This window comes from Oryctolagus cuniculus, chromosome 13, assembly GCF_964237555.1.
Source record: "Oryctolagus cuniculus chromosome 13, mOryCun1.1, whole genome shotgun sequence".
Lineage (NCBI taxonomy): Eukaryota > Metazoa > Chordata > Mammalia > Lagomorpha > Leporidae > Oryctolagus > Oryctolagus cuniculus.
Genome location: NC_091444.1, coordinates 102,573,293 through 102,597,018, shown reverse-complemented (window position 1 = coordinate 102,597,018; position 23,726 = coordinate 102,573,293). Strand labels below are relative to the sequence as shown.

The 23,726-nt window shown below is 48.8% G+C and overlaps 1 long non-coding RNA gene and 1 pseudogene across 1 annotated transcript; one reads left to right on the top strand and one right to left on the bottom strand.

Moving 5' to 3' along the window:
• The first annotated feature begins 1,610 nt into the window (after positions 1–1,610).
• LOC127483620 (U6 spliceosomal RNA) lies at positions 1,611–1,711 on the top strand (annotated as a pseudogene).
• An 11,224-nt stretch (positions 1,712–12,935) lies between these two features.
• LOC138845044 (uncharacterized) lies at positions 12,936–23,200 on the bottom strand. The gene is made up of 3 exons (XR_011381730.1): positions 21,909–23,200; positions 21,290–21,397; positions 12,936–13,487 (listed from the first exon to the last, which is right to left on the bottom strand). It is a non-coding gene; the product is annotated as an uncharacterized lncRNA (long non-coding RNA).
• Between the last annotated feature and the right edge of the window lie 526 nt (positions 23,201–23,726).

Genomic DNA, 23,726 nt, shown 5'->3' with positions numbered 1-23,726 from the left:
TGGCGTCCCATGTGGGTGCTGGTTGGAGACTAGGCTGCTCCACTTCCGATCCAGCTCTCTGCTGTGGCCTGGGAAAGCAGTAGAAGATGGCCCAAGTGCTTGGGCCCCTGTACTCATGTGGGAGACCTGGAAGAAGCTCCTGGCTTCTGGCTTTGGATCTGCCCAGCTCCAGCCATTGTGGTCATTTGGGAAGTGAACCAGCAGATGGAAGATCTCTATTTCTCTTCCTCTGCTGCTTCTCTGTAACTCTGCCTTTCAAATAAATAGATATATCTTCAAAAAAGAAAGGCAGAGTGATAGAGAATGAGACAGAGAGATCTTCCATCCACTGGCTCACTTGCACCAAATGGCTGCAACACCAGGGCTGGGCCAGGCTGAAGCCAGGAGCCAGGAGCTCCATTTAGTTCTCCCCTGTAGGTGGCAGGGGCCTAAGGACTTGAGTCATCTCCAGGTTTTAGAGCCTTGTATATCCAAGAGCTTGTGTGTGTTGACGCCACTTTTGGAAGGCTGCTGTGACAACAAGGACGCACACGGGATTCCTGAGTCCCTTACTGAAAGGGGGTGAATGCCACAGGGATGCCTCCTTCAGTCTGCTCCTGGCTCTCCCAGCAGCAATGATGCACAGAGGAGAAAGAGGCCCAAGGAAGATGCAGCTTCGTCAGCAGCCACGCGAAGGGAAAGCAGTGGGAGTTCCCAGGTACCGGCGGCGCTCCCTATGCACCTGCCAGGACAAGAGCGCAAGGCCCTGTGTGCTCTCCAAAGTTGGCCACGGTGATTTCTGCGTCCCACATGCTCCTCCGCCACGTGGCCTTGCCACACTCCATCCTGAGGAGGCTGGGCTGGACACTGTGCTGCAGCAGCATCCCATACCGGAGTTCCTGGCTTCGAATCTCAACTTCATTTGCAATCCAGTTTCCTGCTAATGCACGCTCAGGGAGGCAACAGGTCTTGGCATGGCCTTTGGAAAATCCAGACCTCAAGTTGAAGCCCAATTTTGTCCCTTATCAGCTATGAACTTGAGCGAGGACTTAATGTCTCTGTGCCTCCTTCCACCCCTTCTCTGTAAAATGCTAACAACAGCATTGCCAACCCAACAGGACAACTAAACTGAAGATCAGTAAGAAAATAGGGCAGGCATTTAGCCTTGTGCTAAGATGCCCGTGTCCCTCATCAGCATATCTGGGTTCGGTTCCCAGCACTGGCTCCTGGCTCCAGCTTCCTGCCACGCAGCCCCTGAGAGGTAGTGGTGATGGCCCCAGTAACTGAAATCCCAGCACACACAGGAGGCCTGGCTCCCACCCCTCACAGCTTTACCCATTATGGGCACTGGGGGACTGAACCAGCACACAGGGGGCCTCTGCCTCTCAAAAATAAATAACATTTTGAAGACAGGAAACAGAAGATCTGAGGAACCCCACAGACCAGCGGGACCTCACGGGCATGCATTGTTGACTCTGGTCAATGATAGAAGAATCCATGTTTTCCTCAAGTACATTTGGATCGATATGCAGAGTAGGCCGTCTATGTAGCTTACAAAGCAAGTCTTTACAAATTGTAAAAGGTTGCAAGCATACAAGATATTTTCTTTTTGCCAAAATGGGAAGAAACTAGCACCCTTTGTAAGCACATATACTAGAGCTGGAACGACGCAGAGATGAGCAAGACCCTGCCCGAGGATGACATGTGACTTCGGGAAGCATTCTGTAGTTTTTAAAGGAATAAACAGTTATTTAAATGGAAAGAAACTAGGAACCAGTTGCAGAAGAAAAGCTGGAAAACCCACAAATATGAGGAAATCAAGCAACACACTTCTTGAAAAGCCAGTGGGCCAAGGAACACATCACAAAGGAAATTAAAAAATGTATGAGGGGCCGGCGCTGTGGTGTAGCGGGAAAAGCTGCCGTCTGCCGTGCCCACAACCAGTGACTTCCAGCTGCCGTAGAGCGGTCACACAATGCATGATTCACGCTTATAGTGACGCTGGTGTCGAGAAACCACCTGAGCTGCCAACTGCGTGAAAGCATAGCAGTACAGATATGTGCTGTAGAGTAATCATTTATGATTATTGACATATGATAACAAATATGACATTATGATATATTATAAATTACTATGGTACTTAGGTATTTATTATACTACACTTTCCCCCAGTGAGTTATTTATTTATTTGAAAGGCAGAGAGAGGATCAGAAAGTGAGAGGGAAGGGGGGTGTTGGAATGAGAGAGATCTTCCATCCTCTGGTTCACTCCGCAAACGGCCACAACAACTGGGGCTGGTCCCCACAACTGGGGCTGGTCTCAGCTGAAGCCAGGAGCCAGGAGCTCCATCCAGGTCTCCCACATGGGGTCCAGATATTGTGTCATCCTCCATCTCTTTCCCTGGCACATTAACAGGGAGCTGGATCAGAAGTGGAGCAGCCAGGGCTCCAACCTGCCAGGGGTGGGAGTGGTGGATTGCCAGCCCCTATACAATGCTTTCTTTTTCTTTTTTAAAGATTTATTTATTTATTTGAAAGTCAGAGTTACCAGAGAGAGAAGGAGCAGAGAAAGATAGCGAAGTCTTCCATCTGATGGTTCACTTCCCATGGTCGCTCCAGCCGGAGCTGTGCCGATCTGAAGCCAGGAGCCAGGAGCTTCCTCCAGGTCTCCCACGCAGGTGCAGGGGCCCAAGGAACTGGGCCATCCTCTACTGCCTTCCCAGGCCACAGCAGAAAGCTGGATTGGAAGAGGAGCAGCGGGGACTAGAACTGGCGCCCATATGGGATGCCGGTGCTTCAGGCCAGGGCGTTAACCCACTGCGCCGCAGCGCAGGCCCCTATACAATGCTTTTTATCATTACTTTAAAGTGTACTCGTGCTGGCGCCGTGGCTCACTAGGCTAATCCTCCACCTTGCGGTGCCAGCACACCAGGTTCTAGTCCTGGTCAGGGCGCCGGATTCTGTCCCGGTTGCCCCTCTTCCAGGCCAGCTCTCTGCTGTGGCCAGGGAGTGCAGTGGAGGATGGCCCAAGTGCTTGGGCCCTGCACCCCATGGGAGACCAGGAGAAGTACCTGGCTCCTGCCATCGGATCAGTGCGGTGCGCCGGCCGCAGCATGCCAGCCGCGGCGGCCATTGGAGGGTGAACCAACGGCAAAGAAAGACCTTTCTCTCTGTCTCTCTCTCTCTCACTGTCCACTCTGCCTGTCAAAAAATAAAAATAAAAAAATAAAAGCGTACTCCTTCTACTTCTGTAGAAACATTTAACCGCAAGCCTCAGGCAAGTCCTTTGGGAGGTGTGCAGAAAGCCTTGTTCTCATTGGAGAACCATTGACAGTACCACAGTGCTAGTCCCCCTGAGGACACCCCCCCCCCCATACCCCGTGGGACAGATGTGGAGGTGGAACGCAGTGATGTTGATGATATTGACCTTGTAAGTATTTGTGTCTTTGTTTTAAACACAAAGTTTTAAGAAGTCAAAACAAAATTAAAAATAGAGAAAAAAATTGCAGAATAAGGAAATAGAGAAGATTTTTTGTACAGTTGTACAATGTGTTTCAAGCTAAGTGCTCTTACCAAAAAATGTAAAAAGTTTAAAGTTCATAAAGTTACAGTAAAATTGCTTTCTTATGGATGCAAAAGCTGTTCCTGTGGATTCGGTATGGCCTAAGCGTAGAGGGTGTCTGTCAAGTTGTTGGGGCGGGGGAGTACAGTAGCACCCTTGACGTTCATACTCACTCCCTCCCCAGAGCTCCTTCCAGTCCTGCAACCCCACTCACAGTCAGCCCGGTCAGTGCCCTCTCTAGAGGCCATGAGTGCTACAGTTTCGTGTTGCCTCGGCATCCACTTTTATTTTATTTATTGATTTTTACTATTGTTTTGAGAGAGAAAGAGAAAGTCTCCCAATCCCCAGGCCATTCCCTACATGCTTGCAACAGCCAGGGCTGGGCCAGGCCGCAGCCAGGAGCCCAGAACTCAATCCAGGTCTCCCACGTGTGTGGCAGGGACCCAAATACTTGAGCCACCATCTTCTGCCTCCTAAGAGTGTGTATTAGCAGGAAGCTGGAATTGGAAATGGAGGAACCAGGACTCAAACCCAAGCAATCTAGTATGGGACACAGGCATCCCAAGCATTGCCTTAACTGCTACACCAAATGTCCACCTTGGCATACTTTCATTTTTTTTAAGATTTATTTTATTTATTTGAAAGAGTTACAGAGAGAGGCAGAGAGAGAAATGGAGGTCTTCCATCTGCTGGTTCACTCCCCAGATGGCTGCAACAGCCGGAGCTGTGCTGATCCGAAGCCAGGAGCCAGGAGCTTCTTCCGGATCTCCCACGTGGGTGCAGGGGCCCAAGGACTTCGGCCATCCTCTACTGCTTTCCCAGGCCATGGCAGAGAGCTAGATGGGAAGAGGAACAGCCAGGACTAGAACCAGAGCCCATATGGGATGCCGGTGCTTCAGGCCAGGGCTTTATCCCTTTGCGCCACAGCGCCGGCTCCTGGCATCCATTTTTAAATGTAAGTTTAGCTGTTGACAGCAGAAGCAGTGCTCAATGGCCCTAGACACAGTTTGCTACCCCTCACCCCACCCAAATGGCCCCAGGGAGTGGCCAGAGATGAAGACACAGCAGTTCTCCTGCCTAGCAGGCTGGGCTCCTTGCTTTCCCATTGCTTTCTTTAAAGGGGCAGGAACCTTGATTCTGCCAGGGGCCATTTGAATAGTTATAACATCATCTGCAGGCCATGCAAAATGATCCACTTAAGTAAGAATAAGACTGTTGAGGTTGGCGCTGTGGTATAGTGGACTAAGCTTCTGCCTGTGGTGCTAGAATCTCAAAGGGGCACCAGTTCATGTCCCAGCTGCTCCACTTCTGATCCAGCTCTCTGCTGATGGCTGAGGAAAGCAGTACAAGATGACCCAAGTGCTTGGGCCTCTGCGTTCGCTTGGGAGACCCAGAGGAAGTTCCTGGCTCCTGGCTTTGGATTGGCCCAGCTCTGGCCATTGCAGCCATTTGTCAAGAACCAGTGGATGGAAAACCTTCCTGTGTGTGTGTCTCTCTCTGTAACGCTGCCTCTCAAATAAATAACAAAAATATTAAAAAAAAAAAAAAACAACAACAAGGTTCAATATGCTTGAAAAAAAGAAAAAAGAAAGGATGAGCCTGTTACAGATTTACTGGATTGGGAGTCCCACCTGCGGTTGCCTTGGCAGGGCTTCAGCACGTGATTCAGGCCTGTGGGCTGGACGTGCTTCACCCCTGCATGAAAATGGAGCCTGCAGATGCTTGGCCACCAACATCTCTCAGTCACAGCGGGACTTCTCACAATTAGTGAGCTGGCTTTAAGCTCAACAATTAAAGCTCCCTGTAGGATACCCGTTCCGATCATGCTGAGGACCCCTACAGGCATGGGCCCTGAGTCCCCTGACCTCCATTTGTGGGCGACCCCCAGACATCCCATGTAGCCCCCACGATCCATTAAGTGCTAACATCTCTTCAACTTTCACATCGTGTCATCGAGCCCTGATGGTGAGGCTACCCAGAAGAGATGCACACAAGTGGATCCCCCATTGGTGCTGTTAGAGATATGGCTGCCTGCCAAGTTCAGAGACAAACTCAAAAGAGTTCCGTTCAAAACAACAGGTGTAGGGGCTAGCATTGTGGCAGCCACCTGTGACTCAGCATCCCATGCGGGCACCAGTTTGTCCCCCAGCTGCTCCACTTCCAATCCAGCTCCCAGTAATGGCCTGGACAAAGCACTGGAAGATGGCCCAAGTGCTTGGGCCACTGACACCCAAATGCGAGACCTGGATGAAGCTACTGGCATTGGCCTGGCCCAGCCCTTGGCTGTTGAGGCCATTTGGGGAGCGAACCAATGGATGGAAAACCTCTCTCTCTCAATCTCTCTCCTTCTCCCTCTCTCTCTGTAACTCTTTCAAATAAATAACCTTTTGACAAAATCTTTAAAAATTAAAAAAACACCAGGAATACTACTTTTTTAAACTACGTTTTCAAAGTTCAGCTAAACCAGTACTTAGCACTGTGTTATAGGTGCTTCCACTACCCAGTAGAGTAACAGCCACACAGATTTGCAGCCCAGGAGCAACAGGCTATGTTATGTAGCCTAGGTGTGTAGTAGGTACCATCCACATTTGTGTAAGTCCACTCTATGATGTCTGCACAATGACAAAACTGCCTAACAATGCATTGCTCAGAGAGTATCCCTGTCATTAGCAACACATGACGGTACGAGTCTAAGAAGACTGGGTAAGCAATCTGAAACTTCCCAACAAAGAAAAGCCCAAGTACAAAAACATACATTGGAGAAAGGACAGCCTCTTCAACCAATGCTGCCGAGAAAGCTGGATACCATGTACAGAACAATGAACTCAGTGCCATCACCCCGATTTCTCACCACAAACAAAAATGCGCTCAAAATGGATGAAAGACCTAAGTGTGAGACCTAAAATTATGAAACTATTTGAAGAAAACATAGCAGAAACCCTATAAGACATTAGTATAGGCAATGATTTTTGGATAAGATCCCAAAAGAATAGGCAACAGAAGCAAATAGACAGGTGGAAATATATCAAACTAAGCAGCTCCTGCACAGCAAAAGGAATAGTTAATGACTTACAGAATGGGAGAAAATACTTGAAAACTATTCATTTGACAACTGTCAACCCAGTATACTGTACCTTGCAAAGCTCTCATTTATGAATGAAGGTGAAAGACCTTCCATAACAAACAGAAATTGAAAGAATTTGTTGACCCTTGTCCAACCCTACAGAAGATGCTTAAAGATGTACTACACACAGAAACTCAGAAAGATAGCCACCATTATGAAAGAATGAGAAAGCAGAAAAACCACCAGTAGAAGTACAAAAGAAATCCAAAGTAAGCAACAGTAATATTTAAAAAATGGCAGGGCTGTTTTTACTTATCAGTAGTCACCTTGAATGTAAATGGCCTCAATTCTCCAGTTAAAAGATAGAGATTGGCCAAATGGATTGAAAAACAAGAACCATCTAATTGTTGCTTACAAGAAACACATCTCACCAACAAAGATACACAAAACTGAAGGTGAAAGGTTGGAAAAAGATATTCCATGCTAACATAAACCAAAAAAGAGCTGGTGTTACCATCCTAATATCAGACAAAATAGACTTTAACATAACAGTTGTTAAAAGAGACAAAGGACACTATGTAATGATTAAGGGACCAATCCACAGGAAGATGTGACTACAATAAAATTATATACATATAATTACAGGGCACCTGGCTACATAAAAAATGGTAATAGACCTAAAGGGAGACATAGACATCAATACAGCAGTAATGGGGGACTTCAATACCCCACTTTCAGCAATGGACAGATCAACCAGACAGAAAACCAGCAAGGAAACAACAGAGTTAATTGACACCATAGATCAAATGGAGCTAATGAATATCTACAGACATTTTGCCCCACAGTGGCAGAACACACATTTTTTTCATCAGACATGGAACTTCTTCTAGGATAGATCATATGCTAGGCCACAAAACAAGGCTCAGCAAATTCAAACAAATCAAAATCATACCATGCACCTTCTCTGACCACAATGGTATAAAGCTAGAAATGACAACTCAAAAACCTCTAGAACATTCGAACACTTGGAGACTGAACAACGTGCTCCTGAATGAACAATGGGTCATGGAAATAAAAAGAGAACCCAAAAAGTTTCTGGAAACAAGTGAAGATGACAATGCATCATGCCAAAACCTATGGGATACAGAAAAAGTAGAGTTAAGAGAGGAGTTCATAGCCACCAGTGCCTACATGAAGAAACTGGAAAGGTACCAAATAAATGAGCTATCAATGCATCTAAAGGAGCTAGAATATCAACAACAAGCCAAACCTGAAACTAGTAGGAGGAAAGAAATAATTAAAATTAGAGAATAACAAAATAAAAACAAAAATAAAAAAAATCAGTGAAGAAAAGTGATCCCTGTTAAATATAAGAGTGGGAATAAGAGAGAGTGGAGATGTACAGTTCGCCACATGCTCAATTGGACTAATGGTAGAGTTAGAAACATACCAGGGGATTCCAATTCAATCCCATCAAGGTGGCATGTACCAATGCCATCTCACTAGTCAAATGATCAGTTTCAGTTCATAATTGATCATAATGATAGGATTAAGAGTCAAAGGGATCACACAAACAAGACTAGTGTCTGCTAATACTAACTGATAGAATTAAAAAGGAGAGAACGATCCAACATGGGAAGCGGGATACACAGCAGACTCATAGAATGGCAGATGTCCTAAACAGCACTCTGGCCTCAGAATCAGCCCTAAAGGCATTTGGATCTGGCTAAAAAGTCCATGAGAGTATTTCAGGCATGGAAAGCCAAGACACTCTGGCAAAAAAAAAAAAACCTAAATGAAGATCTTTGTGAGTGAGATCCCAGTGGAAAGAATGGGCCATCAAAGAAGGAGGTACCTTTCTCTGAAGGGAGAAGAGAACTTTCACTTTGACTATGACCTTGTCTAAATAAGATCGGAGTTGGTGAACTCAAGAGACTTCTATAACCTTGGCAACTCATGACAAGAGCCTCGGGTGATTACTGACACCATAAATAAAAGTGTCAATTGTTAAATCAACAACAGGAGTCACTGTACACTTAGTCCCCATGTAGGATCTCTGTCCTAAATGTGCTGTACATTGTGATTTAACACTATAACTAGTACTCAAACAGTACTTTATACTTTGTGTTTCTGTGTGGGTGCCAACTGTTGAAATCTTTACTTAGTATATACTAAATTGATCTTCTGTATATAAAGATAATTGAAAATGACTCTTGATGTGAATGGGATGGGAGAGGGAGTGGGAGATGGGATGGTTGCAGGTGGGAGGGAGGTTATGGGGAAAAAAGCTGCTATAATCAAAAAGTTATACTTTGGAAATTTATATTTATTAAATAAAAGTTAAAAAATCAGTGAAATAAAAAGCTGTTTTTTGAAAAAATAAACAAAATTGATATACCATTGGAGCAACTAACCAAATAAAAAAAAAGACCCAAATCAATAAAATCAGAGATGAAAAAGGAAATGTAACAACAAACACCACAGAAATAAAAATAATCATCAGAAATTACCACAAAGATCTGTATTCCAACAAACCAGGAAACCTAGAAGAAATGGATAGATTCCTGGACACCTACAACCTAACCAAATTGAGCCATGAAGACATAGAAAACCTAAACAGACCCATAACCAAGATGGAAATTAAATCAGTAATAAAGACCCTTCCAACAAAGAAAAGTCCAGGACCAGATGGCTTCACTGCTGAATTCTACCAGATGTTTAAAGAAGAACTAACTCTAATTCTTCTCAAGCTGTTCAAAACAACTGAAAGGAAGGGAATCCTCCCAAATTCTTTCTTTGAAGCCAGCATCACCTTAATTCCTAAACCTGAAAAAGATGCAACAAAGAAAGAGAACTACAAGCCAATTTCCCTGAAGAACATAGATGCAAAAATCCTCAACAAAATACTAGCCAGTCAAATCCAACAACACATCAGAAAGATCATTCACCCACACCAAGTAGGATTTAATCCTTGTATGCAGGGATAGGTCAACATTCACAAATCAATCAATGTGATACATTACACTAACAAACTGAACAACAAAAAACCATATGATTATCTCAATAGATGCAGAGAAAGCATTTGATAAAATACAACACCCTTTCATGATGAAAACTTTAAGCAAATTGGGTATAGAAGGAAAATTCCTCAACACAATCAAGGCAATTTATGACACACCCAAGGCCAGCATCTCAGCATTTCTACTGAGATCAGGTACCAGACAGATATGCCCACTCTCACCATTGCTCTTCAATATAGTCCTGGAAGCTTTAGCCAGAGCCATTAGGCAAGAAAAATTAATCAAAAGGACACAAATTGAGAAGGAGGAAGTACAGTTTAAAAACTTGCCATGGGATGCCAAATCCCTATAAGTGGGTTGATAAAAAAAGATATATTTTAATTGTTAAAGTGATCATAGGGATAGGATTAAGTGTTAAATTGATCATACAAATAGGAGTAAGTGTTTGGTAATAATAATAGAATTTTAAAAGTGTGACTGCTCCAACAGTGAATGTTTTTAGCCTTGTTGTCAAAGCTAAGTTGGTTGGAGCCGGTGCTGTGGCACAGCAAGTTAAAGCCCCAGCCTGCAGCGCTGGCATCCCATATAGGCACTGGTTGGAATCCCATCTGCTCCACTTCTGATCCAGCTCTCTGCTATGGCCTGGGAGAGTAGTACAAGATGGCCCAAGCGTTGGGCCCCTGTACCTGCGTAAGAGACTCGGAGGAAGCTCCTGGCTCCTGGCTTCAGATCAGCACAGCTCCAGCCAATGCAGCTAACTGGGGAGTGAACCAGCAGATGGAAGACCTCTCTCTCTCTCTCTCTCTCTCTCTGCCTCTCCTTCTCTCTGTGTGTAACTCTGACTTTCAAATAAATAAATAAATCTTCAAAAAATTTAAAAAATAGAACCTAGGGATTATAATAAAAAGGTGGTTAAAATGATAGTTTTATGTTAGATATAGTTTACCACAATTTTATTTTTATTTCTTTGAAAAGCATAGATAGACAGACCTCTTATCTCTTCGTTCACTCCCCAATTCCCCCAATAGCAGAAACAGGACCAAGCTGAAGCCAGAAGCCAGGAACTCCAGCCAGGTCTCCCACATGGGTGGCAGGGACCCAAGTCCTCGAGCCATCACCTGCTGCCCCCCGGGGTGTACAGTAACAGGAAGCTGGACTCTGGAGCAGAAGTAGGCCTTGAACCCAGGCCCTCTCCTGGAATGAAGGCTTCCCACGTGGCAGCCTAAACACCATGCTAAATGTCCACCCCTACCACAATGTTGTGAACAAGAATAATTAGTGGGGAAGAATAGGGTACAGAACTTTCTATTCTAATTACCTTTCACACGAAAAAAGTAAGACTGCTGTGGTGTTTGCAGATGCCTTTCTCACACTGAAGTTTCCTGCTACTCACAGCCTGTTACAGGTTTTCACTTTGTACAGCTGTTGAATGTGTCAAACTCCCAAGTACTTCTGAGTTAAATTAGGTAATTTCCCTCCCTTGTTCTCTTTTTTTTATATTTTTTTATTTTTATTTTTTGACAGGCAGAGTGGACAGTGAGAGAGAGAGAGAGACAGAGAGAAAGGTCTTCCTTTGCCGTTGGTTCACCCTCCAATGGCTGCCGCGGCCGGCGCACCGCGCTGATCCAAAGGCAGGAGCCAGGTGCTTCTCCTGGTCTCCCATGCGGTGCAGGGCCCAAGCACCTGGGCCATTCTCCACTGCACTCCCTGGCCACAGCAGAGAGCTGGCCTGGAAGAGGGGCAACCAGGAAAGAATCCGGCGCCCCCACCGGGACTAGAACCCGGTGTGCCAGCGCTGCAAGGCGGAGGATTAGGCTAGTGAGCTGCGGCACCGGCCCTCCCTTGTTCTCTTAATACAGAAATTCCATTGACTTTTCAAATGCTGAACCGAGTTGCAATTGCTAAATAAAGACAACTTTCTTGGAAAAATAATACCAACTTCTCAGAGGGTTAATATGAAGTCTTACTGTAGGAACTGGAATACAGTAAACAGTGTTTCCAGTCATTATTTATCACACACGGGAGAAGAGGCTAAGCTGTGACTCTATTTTTGTGCAAACGCTCATTGAAGCTTCTCTGAAGTTCAATTCTCTCTGCGTGTCTGTTTGAAAGGTAATGAGACAGACAGGTCTTGCATTCTGTGGCTTATTCCCCAAATCCCTGCAGCAGCCGAGGCTGGGCCAGGATGAAGCCACCAGCGTGGAACTCAATCTGGGTCTCCCATGTGGGTGGCAGGGACAACAATTTGAGCCATCCCTGCTGCCTCCCAGGGTGCACATCAGCAGGAAGCGGGAATCAAATGTGGAGCTGAGATTCTAACCTAGGAGCTCTGATCTGGAGCACGGGAATCTCAAGCAGTGTCTTAACTGCTATGCCAAATACTCACCCCCTGCTGAGGCTTGTCTTTTGAGTTCTTGGGAACAGTGTCAGAGTGATTTGTGGCCGGCAAACTTTCCAATAGAATTATCTCAACGAACATATTGCTGCAAATACAGAGAGCTCTCCCCATAGGGAGTCGGCACTGTGGCCAGCCAGTGCCAAGAACACAGGAAGAAAGTAGCAGTCAACAATGGCAGAATAGCAGGCACACCGGTGAGGACTCCCTAGTAGAGTGATGCTAAGCTCTGGCCAGGCCCCAGCATTCAACAGTTTCCCTGTCCAATGAGCTCTTTGTTGCCTAAGGATTTACACCTGCAAAGATCTGGAATGAGAAAGCCACATTTCTTTGACACATTAAAACCACCATCTATGTGTTTCAGTGTGGGTGCAAACTGTTGAAATCTTTACTTAATTTGTACTAAATTGATCTTCTGTATATAAAGATAATTGAAAATGAATCTTGATGTGAATGGAATGGGAGAGGGAGCAGGAGATGGGAGAGTTGCAAGTGGGAGGGAAGTTATGGGGGGGGCGGGAAGCCATTGTAATCCATCAACTATACTTTGGGCCGGCGCCGTGGCTCACTAGGCTAATCCTCCACCTAGCGGCGCCAGCACACCGGGTTCTAGTCCCGGTCGGGGCGCCAGATTCTGTCCCGGTTGCCCCTCTTCCAGGCCAGCTCTCTGCTGTGGCCCAGGAGTGCAGTGGAGGATGGCCCAAGTGCTTGGGCCCTGCACCCCATGGGAGACCAGGAGAAGCACCTGGCTCCTGACATCGGATCAACATGGTGCGCCAGCCACAGTGTGCCAGCCGCGGCGGCCATTGGGGGGTGAACCAACGGTAAAAGGAAGACCTTTCTCTCTGTCTCTCTCTCTCTCTCACTGTCCACTCTGCCTGTCAAAACAAACAAACAAACAAACAAAAAACCCTGTACTTTGGAAATTTATATTTATTAAATAAAAGTTAAAAAAAAAACCCACCATCTAATATAGTTAGGGACAACCCAGGGAGTCTTTTACCTTATGAATTTGATTGCCTGGGTAGTCCGCCATCTAGTGGCACTAATTAGTGGGAACACAGGCCCACAAAGTGGAGGATAAAAGAGGAACTAATGACTTATCAAGGGCCAAGCATTGCAACTGGTACTTTTTTTCCTTATATATTTTAGTCTGGGTGATGAACACGTCACTTCTACAATTCCTCCTCACGAGCAGATGGCGAAAAGCAAACGAGATGTCTCTCCGGAAGTTACATGGTGGTTGACTGGGGAAAAGGGCGTGAAATCAGGGCGCTCCAGAGCTCAGCACATGAGCGACTTCTCCCATGACCACGGAAGTGAAGTGGCTCAATGGGCGCAACACTGCCTGGGCATAAGAGCTCCAAGCAGTGATGGTGAGAGGGGGAGGATGATCATGATGATGAAGAAGAACAGAAGGAGGCTGAAGAATGCACAAGGGGTCTTCAACAAGTTCATGGAAAAATTCCTGTGATGAATAAAAAATACAAATTTAAAAAATATTTTTGCACCAACATAAACTTATTGTTGAGTTCTATTTTTCCATTAATTTTTTGAAGTCTCTCTCTACATATGTATGTAATATAGATTATATATATATACACATGTGTGTATACACGTATGTGGAGAGAGATTTGTTATGGGAATTGGCTTGCAAGATAATGGAAACAGGGAGGTCCCATGATCTTCTGCAAGAGACCCAAGGAAACCAGTGCTGAGATCCGGGCTGAGTCCGAAGGTGTGAGAACCAGCAGAGCCGGTGATGTAGTTCCCGGTAGGAGACTAAGCCTTGGGAAGGGGGTTAGGTAGGGAGGTGCTGCTGTAAGTCTTGTAGCGCAAAGGCCTGAGAAGGAGGGCTCCATTGTCTGAGATCAGGAGAAAATGAAGGTACCAGCCTGACGGGAGAGAGGGGGAGAGACAGACAGGGAGCTCAGCCGTCTGCTGCTCTCTTGTTCTATCCGCCCTCAACACACTGGGTGATGACCATCTAGGGCATCCAGGGGGACAACCTTTACTCCGTCTACTGCTCTCTTGTTCTATCCGCCCTCAACACACTGGGTGATGACCATCTAGGGCATCCAGGGGGACAACCTTTACTCAGTGTGCTGATGCCAATACTGTTCTCTTACGAAAACGCCCACAGGGACACAACCAGAAATAACTGTACCAGATATCTGGGCATCCCTTTAACTCAGTCCACTGACATCAAGTTAACCATTGCGCCGGCCTCCAAGCAAGGCATAAGTCTGCTCTGTGCTGTTCACATCCCCCAGTGCCCTTGGTCATGGCCGCCGTCCCATCAACCTGCTGCTTCCCATGACCTCTGTCACTTGAGATCGGGACTTCTCTTGGAAGAAATGGGCAGTCAAATCAAAAGTCGTCAAACGCTCAGACATCTCAAATCTGCGTCATGTCGGGTGGCTTCCCCAGACCCTGAAATGGGCAGAAGTTAGAATCGGGAGTGATGCAGGCTGCAGCAGGTGCCTGGAAGGCGAGAGCAGAGCTGACACAAACGGGATGGGGAGATCTTACACAGCCAAGCCGAGCCTGCTGAGGGGCTTTGGGAGAGAGGACGGAGTTCCTGGTTCTCAAGGACAAGTGCAGGATCGAGCGGGGCCCCGCGCCTCCCTCCACTGCTCCCGGGTCAGCCTCGCAGGCCACTGGGGCCTGGCTGTGCTCTCAGCTCGTCTTCTCCCACAGTGTCCTCCAGGCCTCCTCCTCATCCCTCAGCCCTGTCTCCCTGACTGCCGATGACCCTGCCTCTGTCCCCGCTGGGTCAAGGGCAATAAAGCTGGACAGACCCACTGCAGGCTCTGTCCTGGCAGGGTACCAGAGGGCTCTTCAGTTATTCAGAGTGAAGCTTCTATTCCCCCCACACACATGCACACGCGTGTGCACACACATGCACTACTCACACACACACGTGCACACATGTCCCCAGGGACCTAGTGGGGCGGGGCATGTTCAGCCCGATTGCTGGATCTGAACTTCTGTTTTCCCTGCATGGCTGCATGGCTTCGGTCAGGTCACTTCCCTCTTCTGTAGGCTCCTCAATTTTTCTCATCTATAAAATGGGGACATAATTGCAGTTATCTCCTTGGGTATTATGGGGATTAAGTAATTCATTGTAAAAGTGCTAGAAAAGGCCGGCGCCGTGGCTCAATAGGCTAATCCTCCGCCTTGCGGCGACGGCACACCGGGTTCTAGTCCCGGTCGGGGCGCCGGATTCTGTCCCGGTTGCCCCTCTTCCAGGCCAGCTCTCTGCTGTGGCCCGGGAGTGCAGTGGAGGATGGCCCAGGTGCTTGGGCCCTGCACCCCATGGGAGACCAGGAGAAGCACCTGGCTCCTTGCTTCGGATCAGCGCAGTGCGCCGGCCGAAGCGCGCTGGCTGCGGTGGCCACTGGAGGGTGAACCAACGGCAAAAGGAAGACCTTTCTCTCTGTCTCTCTCTCTCACTGTCCACTCTGCCTGTACAAAAAAAAAAAAAAAGTGCTAGAAAAGTCCCTGTGGGGAGCGGCTGTCAGTGCCAGCTGTGATTGTTACCAGGAACACAGAACGAGGAGGAAGGCAGGGCGTGATGGGGCTGAAGAACTTGTCCCGTGGCACAGCATTCTGCTATGCTACTGGGAACAGAATCACTCACTTGCTTTCGTTACGGGGACTGCCTCGTGGGTCAGACAGCTCGAGACCACCCCTCTTTCCTTGAGCCTCAGCAAATCAGGTGCACATTCTCCCCCTTGATAATTCTTCTGAAATTTTTATTTATTTGAAAGACATAGAGGAGAGAGAGAGAGAGATCTTCCATTCACTGGTTCACTTCCCAAATACCTGCAACAGCCAGGACTGGGCCAGGTGGAAGCTGGGAGCTGGGAACTCAATCGGGGTCTCCCACGTGCGTGGCAGGGACTCCCCCAACTACTTGAGCCATCCCCACTACACCCAAGGGCATGCACTAAGAGGGGGCTGGAATGGGAAGTGGAGGCAGACACTCCAATACGGGATGTGGCGTCCCAAGTGGCAGCTTAACCATTGTGCCAATCAGCTAACCACGGGGTCACTCTTTAGTGGAAAGTCGCTCACTCCCAGACATAACTCACATTCCCAGCTCATCCCTGGGAAGAACGGCACTCATTTTTCCAGGGAGAGTTTTTGTGAAAGCTTTTCCTGAAACTCGCTAGGACTATATCTTGTTCTTTCAAATCGAAGACCCCAGTTGCATCCCTAGCTCCCACGTCAGGTGTGTATAGATGCTGGAGATGACCTAACCCACTTTCCTCCTGAAACCCAGAGGCCAGCTCATGAATCAGGCCTCCCACGACCTGTTGATGGCACCTGCTCCCACCAGGGGCATGGGCCAGGCTGCAGCCCACATCGTCTCCAAGGGTGACCCAGAGCTCTGATGCTTCTTCATTATTAACTGATGGATTGCGACTCACTAGGGGTAAGGGGCCAGCCTTGTGGTGCAGGTTAGGGTGCCGCCTGTGCGGCCAGCACCCCGATTCGAGTGCCAGCTGCTCTGCTTCTGATCCAGCTCCCTGCTAACGTGCCTGGGAAGACAGGGGAAGGTGGCCCAGATACCTGGGCCCCTGCCACTCACCTCGGAGACCTGGATGGAGTTTTCCTGGCTCCTGGCTTAGGCTCGGCCCAGCCCCAGCTACTGAGGAGTGAAACAGCAGATGGAAGGTGTCTCCCTCGCGCTCTCTCTCTCTCTCTCTCTCTCTGTGTGTGTGTGTGTGTGTGCCACTCTGCTTGTCAAATAAATAAATCTGCACTAAACCCTGAGCTTCTGATCTAAAGAGACAGGAACGCCGTGCTCACAGCGCCCCCGCAGCCCAGGGCGGCGTCTGCACCACCAACAGCCCGCCTGCGGCCTCACAGGTGCCCTGGGAGGAGCAGTGTCCTCTCTGCCCCGTGCCCAGTCCTGCGGGCCTCCAGGCATTAGCCCTGTCCGTGGAGAAGTTTTCCTCCTAGCGTGGCTCCGGGTTGGTCCAGCTGCAGGTCCCCTGCGTGGCCTGTGGTCTTGGACCCGGCCGGCAGGCGGCGCCACTGGGGCAGCCGGAGGGTGAGCCGCCGCCCTGAGCCTTAGGGCTTCTGATTCCTGGGTCTCCCACGTGGAAGCAGCAGCGCTCCAGTGAAACTTTTCGGGGTTCGTTTTCCAGAAGATTTAGAATGATGGCTTCTAACTTTTCCCAAGAGCCTCCTCTTGTCATTTCTAAATGTCACCCCTCAATCCCCAACTTTTTTTCCCCCAAAACAAATGCCCTCAGAGGAGCCAGAAATGAAATCTGATCGTGAGGTATCTCCCCTGCCAATCTCCCTGGCCCTCTCCCCTGTCCCCTCATCCCCTCCCCACCGCGCAGCCCAGAGGGGTGGGGGCCCCTGTGCCAGGGCTCAGGCCCTGTTCCCGTCCTCACAGAGCCCTGCCAGCCCTGACTGCGTGCCCCCCCACTCCACACGTGTGTTCTCACACATGCCACACATGTTCTCTCAACACATGTTCTCTCACACACGTTCTCGCCACACACATTCTCGATATACACATGTTCAGTCACATGTTCTCACACCACACACATTCTTGATATACACATGTTCAGTCACAGGTTCTCACACCACACACACATTCTCAATATACACATGTTCAGTCACATGTTCTCACACCACACACACATTCTCACATATACACATGTTCAGCACATGTTCTCACATACCACACATTCTCGATATAAATGTTCTCATACCACACACACATTCTCAATATACACTACACATGTTCAGTCACATGTTCTCACATCACTCACACATTCTCAATATACACATGTTCGGTCACATGTTCTCACACCACACACACATGCTCAGTCACATGTTCTCACACACCACACACCCATTCTCACATATACACATACACTCACACATTTCACATACACACATTCTCACACACATGTTCACAGTCACACATATGTTCTCATAATACATTCTCACACACACCACACATACACTCACATGTTCTCACACCACACACACGTCCTCGCAGTTCACACACACATGTTCACAGTCACACATGTTCTCATGTTCTCATACATTCACAAACGTTATCACACACAGAAACAGTACACACAAACTTTCATAAACTACATGTTCCCACATCCACTCACATATTCTCACACACGTTCACACAAAGAAATTCACATGGAAACTCTCTGACTCACAATCCACACACTCACACATAAACGTTTTTTTTATTTTTTTTGACAGGCAGAGTGGACAGTGAGAGAGACAGAGAGAAAAGTCTTCCTTTGCCGTTGGTTCACCCTCCAATGGCTGCCGCAGCTGGCGCACCATGCTGATCTGAAGGCAGGAGCCAGGTGCTTCTCCTGGTCTCCCATGGGGTGCAGGGCCCAAGCACTTGGGCCATCCTCCACTGCACTCCTGGGCCACAGCAGAGAGCTGGCCTGGAAGAGGAGCAACCGGCCACACATAAACTTTCACAAACACATCCTCAGACCCTTGCACGTGTTCACACAGAGACTCCCACTCACACATTCACCCACACCCCGACGTTCATATGCATTCACACACTAAGTTTACACAGCCACACACTCATACACACCGCCAACCCCAGCGTGGCTTATGAACAAGCTCCCCCACAGCGCTTCTCTGGGGGCTTCTACTGGACTCCACCTCCGGGAGCAGCCGTGAGTACCCAGGGGTACAATTCCCAGGCCTGTTGCAGCTCCGGCCATTGCAGCTAATTGGGGAGTGAACCAGCAGATGGAAGATCTCTCTCTCTCTCTCTCTCTTTCTCTCTCTTCCTCTCCTCTCTCCGTGTAACTCTGACTTTCAAGTAAAATAAATATAAAAAAAAATCATTTAACAATTTGAGGTGGGCACTGGTGCAGGGGTTTAAATGCCACTCAAGATGCCCTCCTGGGTTTAAGTCCTGGCTCTGCTTCTGATCAAGTTTCCTGCTCATGCACACCCTGGGAGACATCAGCGATGGCTCAAGTACTTGGGTCCCTGTCACCCACCTGGGAGACCTGGAATGAGTTTCTGGTTCCTGCCTTCAGCCTGGCCCACCTGCCATGGCTGTTGTGGCCATAGCACATGGGGAGTGAGCCAGCAGGTGGGAGATTCTCTCTCTCTGCCTTTCCCATAAATAAATAAATAACAATTTTTTGTTAATTTTGAATTAGTAATTCAGCAGCACTTAGTGTGTTCACAATGTTGTATAACCACTAGCTCTCTCTCCTTTCTAGATTGTTCTATCACCCCTAAAAAGAAAGAAACTCTGTACCCATCAAGTAAGTAGTCCTCAGGTCTCCCTCTCCCACCCCCTAGGAACCCCTGGTCTGCTTTCCTTCCTAATGGATTTGTCTATTCTGGGAGTTTCACGTAAACAGAACCACACAGCACGTGACCTACTGCCGCGGGCTTCTTTCACTCAGTGCAACTTCCCGCACTTCATCCCTTCTCATGGCTGAATACTGGTCCATTGTAAGGATGCCCATGTGTTGCTTATCCCGTCATTAGTTGCTGATGTTTGGGCTGTCTTCCCCACTAGCTACTGTAAACAACTAATGTCACTATAAACATTTGTGTGTAAATTTCTATGTGGATGTGTTTTTTTCATTTCTTGTGTGTACACCTAGAAGTGGAATTGCTGAATCAAGGAAACTGTTAAACTTTTTTTTCTTTTCTTTTAATTTTTTTTTTTTAAATTTTTTGACAGGCAGAGTGGACAGTGAGAGAGAGAGACAGAGAGAAAGGTCTTCCTTTTGCCGTTGGTTCACCCTCCAATGGCCGCCACGGCTGGCGCGCTGCGGCCGGCGCACCACACTGATCCGATGGCAGGAGCCAGGTGCTTCTCCTGGTCTCCCATGGGGTGCAGGGCCCAAGTACTTGGGCCATCCTCCACTGCACTCCCGGGCCACAGCAGAGAGCTGGCCTGGAAGAGGGGCAACTGGGACAGAATCCGGCGCCCCGACCGGGACTAGAACCCGGTGTGCTGGCGCCGCAAGGCGGAGGATTAGCCTAGTGAGCTGCGGCGCTGGCCGGAAACTGTTAAACTTTAAAAAATATATATGTATTTATTTGAGAGGCAGACAAGCAGGAATAGAGAAAGACAGAGGGACAGAGAGAGATCGCCCATCTGCTAGTTCACCCCCTACATGCCTACAGCGGCTGGGCTAGTGCCAGACCAATGTAGGAACCAGAAACTTAATCTAGGTCTCCTCCGTAAATGGCAGAAATCAGTGACTTGAGTCATCACCACTGCCTTCCATGGAGTGCACTAGCAGGAGTGTGGAATCAGGAGAGGAGCAGGCACCTGAACGCAGGCACTCTTATAAGGGGCGCAGGCACCCCCAGCAGTATCAACCTCCAGGCCAGATGTACAACCCTCTATGCTTAACTTTTGGCAGAACTGCTGGGATGGGTTCCTCTGAGGCTGGCCCATTTTGCATTCCCACCACCAGCGTGGCAAGGATTCCAGTTTCTCTACATCTGCTCTCATACTTGCGAGTTTCCTTTTCTTTTTCTGTTCTAGTCATCCTAGTGGGCATGAAGTGGTATCTCGTCACAGTTGTGATTTACATTTAACCAATGGCCATGGCACACTGAACACCTTTTCATGTGCTGTTTGGCCATTTGTCTACCTTCTTAGGAGAAATGTCTACAAGTCCTTTGCCCATTTTTTGACTGGATTGTCTTCTGGTTGTTGAGTTGCAAGAGTTCTCCTGTGCCAGGTCAAAGCCAACAGCCAGGAATTCCACCCAAGTCGCCCACGTGGGTGGCAAGGGTCCAAATACTTGAGCCTCAGCCATCTATTGCTTCTCAAGCACATTAGCAGAGAGTCGGATCATAAGCAGAGCAGCTGGGACTGGAACTGCCCCTATTATGGGATGTGGGCTCAAGAGCAGCTTAAACCCCTGTACCACAATGCCCAGCCCCCCCCCCACACACACACCAACCTCTGCTAGTTATTTCTGGGGAAGGCATGGGTCTTCCATACCTTCACACCCATGTGGATCCATTGACTGAGACAGACACATCCACTGGTTCATTCCTCAAATGCTCGCAACAGGCAGGACTGGGCCAGGCTGAAGCCAGGAGCCTGGAACTTCTTCTTTCTCTTGGGCAGGGACCCAAGCACTTGAACCATCACCGCTGCCTACCAGGATATGCGTTAGCAGGAAGCTGGATCGGAAGTGGAGAAACTGGGACTTCAATCAGGCCCTCTGACATGGGATGCAGGCACCCCAAGTGGCGACTTACCCACTGGACCGAAACCTGCCCCATCAGGCTGTCGCCTTGTAGCTGTGTGAGGTTGCGTGGGTCGCTCAGCTTCCTCAGCTTCTGATGGGAGAGTCGCTCACCTGCAAGCTACAGACAGAAAGGATTTGGATCAGTGTTCCCCACTGGGTCCTGGGCAGCTGCTGCTCCGTAAGCGTTCACTGTTGGGAGCACACCCATGTTGAAAACACAACTTCCGGGCAGCATCCTTGGTTACAGGCGCCCTCAACAGCTCGGACCCCTGTAGCAGAGCACAGTTAATTCAGAGAGGCTGATGGCTTGCAGACCCCTGGAAAGGCTGGGGAACGAGGTCCCCACTAGCTTCTCAGGGTTTTCTCCTTCCTTCCCATATGGGAATCAAAGTAAACGACCCCCCTTCCTTCGCCCAGTGGCTTTCTCCTTCTACTCCTCCCACCTCTTGCCACTCAAAGTGCACTCAGGGGTTGGCGTTGTGGTGCAGCGGATTAAGCCACCCACTGCGATACCAGCATCCCATAGGAGTGCCAGCTGGGGTCCTGGCTGCTCCACTTCCGATCCGGCTGCCAGCTAGTGTACCTGGGAAAGCACAGATTCCCAAAGAACTTGGGCCCCTGATACTCACGTGAGAGACCCAGAGCAAGATCTCAGCTCCTGGCTTCAGCTTCCATGCCCAGCCGTTGCAGCCTTGTGGGGAGTGAACCAGCAGGTGGAGGAGCTCTCTCGCTCTCTTCCCCCTTCTCTGTAATTCTGCCTCTCAAGTAAATGAATAAAGTATTAAAAAAAAAAAAAAGATACAGTGAGGGGCCGGCGTTTGGAGCAGTGGTTAATTTGCTGCTTGGGCTGCCCACATCCCATATCAGAGTACCTGGTTCAAGTCCTGTTTATGATCCATTTTCGCTAATGCCCACCCTGGGAGGCAGTGAATAATGGCCCAAGTACTTGGGTCCCTGCCACCCACATGAGAGACCCTGACTGAAGCCCAGGCTCCTGGTTTTGGCCTGGCCCACCCCCGTGGCTGTTGTGGATATTGGAGGAGTGAATGGTGGACGGAGGTTCTCTGTGTGATGGGCTAAGCCTCTGCCTGCAGCGCTGGCATCCCATATGGATGCTGGTTCGTACCCTGCTGCTCCTCTTCTGATACAGCTCTCTGCTATGGCCTGGGAAAGCAGCATAAGATGACCCAAGTGTGTGGGCCCCCACATCCACACCGGAAACCCAGAAGAAGCTCCTGGCTCCTGGCTTTGGATTGGCCCAGCTCCAGCCATTGCGGCCATCTGGGGAGTGAACCAGCTGGTGGAAGACCTTTCTCTCTGTCTCTCGCTCTCTCTGTCTGTAATTCTACCTCTCAAATGAATGAATAAATCTCTTTTTTTAAAGCATAGGGTTATTTTGGTGCAAAAGAATTCTGAAATCCATGCACAGTCTTTTGATAATACCCATTTCTGTAAACTTGATGATGCCCTTCAGATACACAGATTTTAAAAACTTTTGCACCAAAATAAACTCTTTTCATACCATGTTTCATGAACTTTTTTCTAAAAGTACCCTCGCTGTCTTCATGTGTTTTATCTCCCCAGACAGACTCCATGTCCTACGGGGCTGACAGCTACACAGATTCTTGTATGTTTTTAAAGATGTATTTACCTTCCCGGGAAGCCGACGAGATGGTGTAAGCGGAGCAGAGGCCGGGCGGACCTGCACCGAGCTCACCTACCATGGTGTGGATCTCGACCCGCTGGTGGCCTGCGGGACACATCCTCGGAGCAGCTGCACAGTGGTCCAGTGCCCGGGCCACGGCGGGGCGCGCGGCGGAGGCGGTGCTCGCTACCGAAGTGCGTGCACAGAGCCAGGAGGGAGGCGCCTCCCACGGAGAAGCCGGAGGTGGTGTAGACACACGTGTGGGTCGTGGTCATCCTGCCTGGGATGACGGGCAGCGTGGTGGGCGGGCACGATGGCAAGACCATCACCCAGGTGGAAATCAAGCCGGAGATGACCCGGCATTACCTGGGCGAGTTCCCCATCACCTACAAGCCTGTGAAGTACCGGCGCCACTGGGGTCACCCACCCACCTGCTGCATTTCCCTTAAGTAGCCTGTTCAGCGATAAGGGCTCACACGTCTCAAAAAAAAAAAATTACTTTATTTGAAAGGCAGAGCTACAGAGAGAGAGAGAGAGAGAGAGAGAGAGAGAGATCTTCCATCTGCTGGTTCACTTCCCAAATAGCCACATAGGCCAGGACTGGGCCAGACCGAAGCCAGGAGCTTCATCTGGGTCTCCCACGTGTGGGTGCAGGGGCCCAAGCACTCGGGCTGCTTTTCCCAGGTGCAGTAGCAAAGGGCTGGATCGGAAGTGGAGCAGCCGGGACTCGAACCAGCACCCATATGGGAGGCAGGAATCACAGGCAGCAGCTTTTACCCAACTATATCACAACACCGGCCCC